Source organism: Heterocephalus glaber, unplaced genomic scaffold (genome assembly GCF_053883595.1).
Source record: "Heterocephalus glaber isolate CG9 unplaced genomic scaffold, H.glaber_assembly_v1.0 deba00000676, whole genome shotgun sequence".
Taxonomy (NCBI): domain Eukaryota; kingdom Metazoa; phylum Chordata; class Mammalia; order Rodentia; family Bathyergidae; genus Heterocephalus; species Heterocephalus glaber.
In genome coordinates this window covers 14405662-14414588 of record NW_028258156.1, presented here as the reverse complement: position 1 = coordinate 14414588, position 8927 = coordinate 14405662, and the positions used below count along the sequence as shown (strand labels likewise).

Sequence of the window (8927 nt, the reverse complement as noted above, 5' to 3'; positions counted from 1 at the left end):
CTGAATGTTCTCTATGCAGAGCTATCATCAGTTCTTGTCACGAGGGTTGTCAGGGAGCCTTCTTACAGACTTGCTGTCATTCACATCAAAGATACTGGCGTTAGTGTTTTAATATCCAATCTCTTCCCAATTACAAATTTGTTCCAGGCTTCCCTCCAATAATCTAAATCCATTTCCAGTGACCGGGGACTACTACAACCTCCACCCTGCCAACAAAAGAGCTGTCCTAGAAGATGGATTTATAGCAAATATCTTTTTCTAAAAAAATCTTTTTAGATTATTCAATCATTTGAATGGTGATTTTAGGTTAAAAAGAGCATAACGGTGATAAGATGGAGGAACAGTTAAATCTCACAAGGCACAATCAGAATCACTATTGTTTTGTTCCCATAAGTCATATGATGAAAGTTTTCATATATCCATCTTCTGATACATTGCACACAGATTCCTTAGAATCTCATCCTTCTCAGTGAGATTATTACAAAAATGGAAACAAATACTATTTATGTAATCTTTTTTTAAAGCACAGGTCTAGTATGAAATATTAAACACTGAAGTAAATTTAGAAAGTTACCTCATTCTCTTAGTTTCTGAAATGATGAAACAGATAACTAAGTAAGTTTCCTTACAGTATTAATTTTTAACAGCCATATGTGTGGGATCTGATTCTAGCTGTTTCTCCAATTCATCATGGAATTAAATATCTGTTCAAGTTAGGCCAAGCTAGTGTCAGATACTGTTGTAGATAAATGCAACTTGAAGAGATAGCACCTTCTTGTGCTATAAATTAGATGTAAGAAAACATTGTTTATCAGTATTAAATTTGGGTGAAAAATTTGGTACATATAAAATTCAGTCAATATGAGAGCAAAAATTACGTGGAAAAATCCAAATTAGCTTTTAATCTGGATCTACCACTTCCCTTGGATTATGTACAAAGATGCTACTTAAACACTAAATATATGAGTAGCAGTGAGAGGGTCAAGCAGCAGCTCTCCACCAGCTGGGTGCTTTTCTTTGAGACTGTATGTTCAAGTGGTTTTTGGAGAGGTACAGTCTCGGATTTGAAAGTCAGAAAGAATAGATTTCTGTTTTACCCCAGAAAGAATGTTTCAGTTGTCATTGGTCTGAATACATGTAGGAAAAACTGGCATGCTAGATGCTTCATCTCAGAGAACAGGAACAGACAAAATTAGCTCAATTTTCCTTTCTACAGCCATCTGATCACATGGAAGTAAACTGCAGAATATTGTTAAAACTTACGTAAAGGAAATTTGGCTCATCAATGACCCACTGGGAATATGGAGGACCCTGACAAGGATAAGTGATGCATCATTTTTGAACTATGTTAATTAAAAATTGTAGACATTGTTGCTGTTGGTTTTTGTTACTTTACCTAGGAGGTTAACAGAAAAAATATGTCTTTTCAGCCTACTTTATCTCATTAGGTATTCCAAGTAACTGAATTTTTCAGCCTACTTAAAGTCCTTCACTGGCTATAATAAAATAATACTATGTTTTAGGTAGGCTTGATAATACAGTTAAATTCACTTAGTTTTCCTATCTACTACACATCAATATAGAAATGAGAATAGGAGAAAGATTGCCCATAAGAATGCAAATTTAAACTTATCTCTATTGTCTTTACATATGCAGATAGTATTAGAGGAACAACCACAAAATTTTCCTCACGCATCTCTCCATCCTTAGGCAGATGGTAGATACTGCACTTGATGGGGCGACAGCAGGTGCTTAAAATCAAATTTTAAGCTGGGCACTGCCTATCCCAGCATTTTTGGAGAATGACGCAAGACAATCACAAGTTTGATTGGAGACTTGGGCACCTTGGAGACTTAGTGAGACCTGGTTTCGAAATAAAAATGGTAGAGGATTTAGCTTGCTGAAAAGGCTTTGGATTCCATGCCTACTACAACAAATTGATAATAATACGTAATAATAATTTTCAATTTGACTACAGAAATAAAAGGTACTTCTAAGAAATAAAAGTTAGAACTAGTTCTGGGAAATAAAACTCTGAACTGAGTGGTTGCTTAGTGGGGGGGCAATAGAATTTTTTAAATGCATGAGTGGTAAGTTTCATGATAAGATGTACACTTGAAATTGCCTGATTTTTAGACAGCAGCAAAAATAACATGAGACTTCCAAGAATCATATTATGTCCTAGAGGAAAAAGTCCACAAAACTTACCAAATTAGATACATCTGAAAAGAAAAAAATCTTCTCCCATATGTATATGGGACAACAAAAGTAATATGCAGATAATCTTTAAAGATGTAAAATTTACATGAATCATTGAAAAAGTGCTAAAATACAAAGGCAAATAATGCCATATATTTTGAGTCATGTGGAACATTTATTGGTATAGAGCAGCAGTTAGTTGCACTTGGTACTAGAGCCATTTAAAGCTCACACAGCACTTAAATTAACATCTGCAAATAAGCACCCTGGTAACTCACACTATTTTCAGAAAATGGTTTCTAATTGTCATTACCTTGACTATATTTAACTGTCTGGTAATGAATGTGAATCAAGAAACACTAAATGCTTTTTCACTGTTAACCACAGTACAGGAACCAGTTTTCCAGTACTGATAACTATTGGACACAATCTATTAAATTAGTGTTGAAAGACCTCCACCCAAAGTTCCTCACTTTGCTCTCTGTGGATAAAATAAACATACAGTCCAAATTTAACCTCATTTTCAAAGATGGTCTCCCAGCAAGTCTTGCCTTTAAAAAAAAATTTTATGATGGTAAATAAACCCTGGAAAATTTCTTCTCAGATTTTACCACCTGAACATGCAGCTGTTGGCTGCCACTATCACACTGGCTCACAGGTCCACACTCACGTGCAAACCTCATCAAGGGCAGACATTTCTAATTGATTCCAGAAGTATTTCTTTTGCTTAGATCAGGGGGCAAAGGAAGAATAATGAGCAGCTTTTCAGAGGGAATTGGAGGTTAGGGTGTTGAGGGGAGGTGGAGGGGAGCTTTTAAAATCTCTGCCTTGGCCAAAAACGCATAGCAATTTTATAGTCAATTGGCGAGAGCATCTGGAACCAAGCATTCTGGCCTGGTAGTTGATGGTAGTGAAACCGGTACACAGGCAACAGCAAGCCATAATGAGTCTCTGTCATGTAGTAGTGGAAGCCGTGTTGATCGTCTGCCAAATACCCTTGTGCCTTTTTCTCAGAGGCAGGTTTCCCCCCAGACACCTTGTCTAGGGCAAGAAATGTTCTCCGGGATGGATCTTCACCTATTTTCATCATTCTCAAGGCCACGTACAAAGAGAGACCCTCAGTTAGAACACGTGTGTGCGGAGTTCCGTGTGTGCTGACAAGGCTTTACATCACAAAGCTGTGTTTGCTTTCATTTGGGGGATATGTTTTCACACACCACAGGCCATCCCGTAAGTGCATGGAGAGTGTAGGATGCTCGGGTTATAAATCACAGCACGAAGCGTGGCACACTCAGATGAGAGGAGGCAAAACGTGAGGCTTTTTGTTATTTCAAAGGTAGGACAGGTGATTATTATGGGGGAAAAGGTGAAGGCAGGCAGGATTTCCTTTTAAAATTCTAAGCAGAAAACCACGAGTAATATGGAAATAATTTCATAGAGTAAATGATGTTTACTTTAAGTTGCTGCTCGTAATTCACCCTGCTGACACGGGTACCTTACACTCACTAAGAAGGCAGCTAAAAGGACACCCATGAAAAATGTAGAGATATGAGTCCACAGGGTGGGCTGGGTCCTGGTAAAGAAAGAGCGAGGCACAAAGCCAGACTACTAAGTTTCCTAAATCTCTATTTTTATCTGAACACTGTACATAATAGGGACTGCATGCACTTGAGAACTCATTCAGAGTTCTGATGTTAGAGTAAATTCAACATTTGCCCTTTTTGTTGCTTGAGAGGGAATTACTTCCTGTTTCCAAACAATGGTAAAACACGCAAAATAGAAAAAATGAAAGAAAATAAGCAAAATATAAAAAGCTAAAAGAAAAAATGAATGGATTACAATTTTTTAAAACTATATTTGGAATGTAAAATTTTCCTTAAAACCATTATAATCTGATGATTATAATCTCCATTCATTAGAAATATATAGAATTAATGTGGCTCAAAATACATATACTATTTAAATGGAGAAACAGTGGTAGGCATTGAATATCTAATTAGAAATAAAGAATGTGAAAAAGTAACTGCAGTTTATGGATTCCTGTGCTTGTACTTTTAATATAAGGACTAAAAGAGAAGGGATAGGTGGATAAGAATATTAGCTATATTTATGTCCTTTAAATTTTGGCTATCTTTATAAAATGAAATATAGAAAACTATTATGCATTAATATTTTCTTGGATGTGACTTTAATATTTTAAAATATCATCCAAAGGCTAATGATGTGACACTTACAATTTACTATGTCAAAACTAATTTGTACTTTCATAAAACAGCAAAGCAATACTCTATTCTATATTGTTTTATTTAGCTGGTATGTCTCCTTCATAGAAATGAAGTGATTATTTTTAAAAGAAACACAAGAAGTAAACAGTATTTGTGAGAAGGAAATCACATCTAAACCACCTCCAGTGACTCACTTTAACCTTCTACTTAGCTTGCCTCACAAGTCATTACATCAGTTATTTTCTATCCACAGTTGTAGACTAGTAAGCAACATGTACATCAGAGAGAGATGCATATTGTGAGGGTGTCACACATAGGACCTGTACTAGTAAATATCTGTTAATTGTATGTGATGATGATAAACTTTAAGCAAGATTATACCTTAGAGTAAAAATCTAATAGTAGAAGGGAGTGAAATGATATAACTATTTTAACATAAAGTGGCAAGATACTTAAACGGAGTTAAAGGTAAGAGAAGAACAGCAAAACTTTATAATACTAACAAAAAATCACAAAGAAGATTTGCTATTAACTCCAGATTTTGTATATTTTATGCTCTTCCCTGGATTTTGCAGTGTGTTTGCTAAGAAATACTGTGTTCTATAAAAAATATTCCCTTATTTATTACAGAAAGGTACTTCTGAATTTTGGAAATTTATAGAATACAAGAGAGATACAACCTGGGACTGTGATTTGGGGTGAGGTGGCTTATGCTGACCTATGAATGGCTAAGGAACAGGTCAATTGACTAATATTTGGCCAGTTTAAGAAAGGATTCAGTAATACAGTATCATGAACATAGATTTTTCTCAATATTCTTCAGAAAATTTCATGTAATATGAGATTATTTCTGGATCCATTGTTAAGTGTGAATAACCTCCTCTACAGGAGTAGAGGAACAAAAGCAAGAATTCACAAATGGGATTACGTCAATTAAAAAGTACAGCAAAGGAAAAACAATCAACTGAGAGAAGAGAAAATGTATGCAATGGCAGAGAATCTTTGGCAGGTGTTTATTTGACAAAGGATTAATATCCAGTATACATGAAGAAATCAAAAAATTGAACAACAGAGGAATGGATAATCCAATCAAAATGAGCAGATGTTTTCAAAAGACACTTTGAAAAATAAGATATACAACACCCAGTAAGTATATAAAATATAGCCAGGGATTTAGCTCAGTGGTTATGGCACCTGCCACGCAACCACAAGGTCCCGAGTTCGATCCCCAGTACCAAAAAAAGAAAGTGTATAAAATATTAATCAATAGTTTTAGATATCAGGAGCAATGCAAATTAAAACTGCATTAAAATTTGATTTCACCCCAATCACAATGGCCACTACAAAAAATACAAAAAATTATAAAAGCTAACAAATGCTGGTGTGGATGTGGCCATACTTCTAGTGGGCACGCAAATTAGTATGGGCTCTGTGGACAACAGTACAGAGTTTCTTCAAGAAACTAAAAATAAAACTGCCATATGAGCCAGCTATACCTCTCTTGGGTATATACCCAAAGGAAATGAGGTCACCATATACAAGAGACACCTGCATGGCTTTGTTTAGTGTGACTGCAGCCACAATGACTAAAATAATCAAGGTGCCTATCAGTAGAAGAATGGATAAGGAATGTAATAAAATATATATATACATATATATACATATACTTGTATTTGTATATATATAGATATAGATATAGATATAGATATACACATGCACATCACAGAAAAATGGATGGAATCAGGGAAATGCAATGTGAAGTGAAATATACTAGACACAGAAATCAAGTATCATATGCATGCTTTCTGTCATATGTGGAAATGGAAAAGAAGAAAAGACCTGAAAGTAGGGTACCATTCCTAGGGAAGGAGACAGTTTGAGGGAGGAGAGAGAGTAGTGTATTACAGGATAGAAAGGAAGGCAGACATGATTAACACACAACATATGCGCATATGGGAATTTTATATTAAATCCAATTAATATGTTAATAGAAAAGAAAATGTTTTGGAACCAGATAGAGAGGATAGTTACAGAACATTGTGAATATAATAAATGTCATTGAATTGCACACTTTAAAATGGTAAATCTTATACTGTGTAAACTTTATCTCAATGAAAAATATACAAAGTAAAAATTTTTTTCATAAATCAACTGCCATTTACTACTGATCTCATTGCCTAAAAGGAAAGATATTTTAACACTAAAGAGCTGGACAGTTTCACTATCAGTGTAGAGTGAAAACTTTGCAATTGAATAAATTTAACTTTATGAAAACTACACACCTAATTCTTGTAACTGTGTGAAGTCAGAGGAAATATTAATCATGATTCCATTTGTTTTATTCACTGTTGTATTCTCAGTACCCTGTGTTTAGCAGGCATTCAATAAATATTTAGTCTATGAGTGATAAAGGGAAAAAAAAGAGGGAAACCATCATCCATGTACTTCCTAAGAATTCAAGATTGGGGAATTAATCTTCAAATTACATATTAGCTTTATACACTTGCATTACTGCAGCCTGTATTTGTAACTCTGCCAAGAAGTTAAATAAACTTCTACTGGTATTTTAGGAGGAATTAGAGCTGGATATATCTAGTACTGTATGAAGAATGCTGGCATACATATGAATAAATAATAATGGATGCTTTAGTAATTTCATCTTCATAGTTAGAGGGAAGTACTGTATTACGTGGCATTATTGATAACACATCCACCTGAGTTTAATCCAGGAGACAAACTACAAGTTTAATTCATGAGACAAACTATGAGCAAGCAGATAATTTTAATAAACAGAATGAGGAAAAATTAATCTTATCAAATGTAGAATTTATGAAAATCAAGAAAAACAACTGAAGAAAAATTGAGGAAAATAAATGAAAAACATAACACAGGAAACTTAAATGCCCTATATAAATTCAATAATGAGCCATTTCAGCAAGAAACAGAAAAAGCTAATTAGTAATTAAAATGATACATTATTTAATATTCCAAGTGGACAACAGGCAAGAAATTTGAGAATTCTAGTTGTGGTGATGAAATGTATAGTCTTGTAGTGGTCAGATTTTACAAGCGATTTGGCAAACAATTTGGCATTATCTCTAGAATGTTAGCAGGCACATTTCCTAAAATCCCAAAAATTCATATCTAGCTCTATACCTCATGAAACTATGTATATGCTATGTGCACACAAAAGATATGTACATGAATTTTCCTTCCCATTCAGAAAAGACTAGAAACAAATAATAGTAAGTAGAAAAATATATTTTATATAGTCAAACAAAGAAATATTTTATAGCAATAAAGATAAATTATAGCTACATGCAAAAAAGATGATAAGTTTAAAGAACAAAACAAATTTTTTTGCAGGAAACTGTAGTACACAATATATGAAGCCATAAACAATAAGATAGCATTTTGCTGTATTTAGAAATTTAAAAAATGAAATCATACTAGTTTAGTGATAACTAAGAAATATGAAAAATTATTTTATTTTTTAAAGGCATGGAAATGGTGGCCACAATTAGGTGCTTGCTGTTGCTCACATTCATGATGTGGCCATGTGTGATGTTGACATGACCTGTGTAAGAATGCTTCAGAAAAATGTGTCCACATTCTGTGATGACAATGACATGCTGACCGTCACTATAAACTCAGGTAATAAAAACCCCAAATATGATAGGCTGGTTAATGTCTGTAAATTCACAGATGTCCTTTTGCAATTGATTTTACTGCCCTCTCAATCCACCTATAGAGATTTTTGCCCCACCCCTTGAATTTTGACCGATGTGATAGTTCGATTTAACCCGTGGAATTTGGGTGTAGAATGACTTCATGAGCCTACACTTCAAGAAGCCTTACAGGTTCTTTCTTCACTGTCCTGCAGGCACCGAGTAAGGAAATGGTGATGCCCACTTAGGAAGGAGAAGCCATGAGCAAAAGAAATAATGTACAGTATTTCCACTCACAGCCAGATACAAGCGGCCCCTATGAACCTTATGGTTCAGCAAACTCCTCTGCTCAGAACTGGGCCCTTGAATGAGTCTTGGTAACATCGTCAGAGGAATCATTCCAAAAGTGTGAAAAATAATAAATCTTCATTGTTTTCAAACATTAAACTTTGAGTCTGTTTGTTATGCAAATGAGATAAATAGCAAGAAAGGCTGAATTGCACAGTAAAAATTCAATCAAAGAAACAAAAAAAATAAATAAAGGAAGAATCCACAAAAATAGGAACCTTCAAAACAGCTGAATTTTCTGAGACATGTACTTGGACCAAATAGGTAACAAGTTACATCTGAATATTCATTCCCTGCAATTTGAACTTAATAAGAATTTAATTTTAGCTTCTATTTGGTATTAAAATTACAACGATGTGCTCACCTCAATTTTGGTAACAGTTTTATAGCAGTGTGAGTGCCTATTTAATATTTATTGCATAAATAAATAAATATTGAAGATACCTACTCCTGCTGCTAGGAGTGTTGGTTTCCTCTCCTACATATA

General features: G+C 34.4%; 1 long non-coding RNA gene across 1 annotated transcript; it reads left to right on the top strand.

Moving 5' to 3' along the window:
- The first annotated feature begins 3398 nt into the window (after positions 1-3398).
- On the top strand, positions 3399-8535 carry LOC110348083 (uncharacterized). The gene is made up of 4 exons (XR_002393050.2): positions 3399-3511; positions 5313-5570; positions 7924-8078; positions 8308-8535. It is a non-coding gene; the product is annotated as an uncharacterized LOC110348083 (long non-coding RNA).
- Positions 8536-8927: the final 392 nt, after the last annotated feature.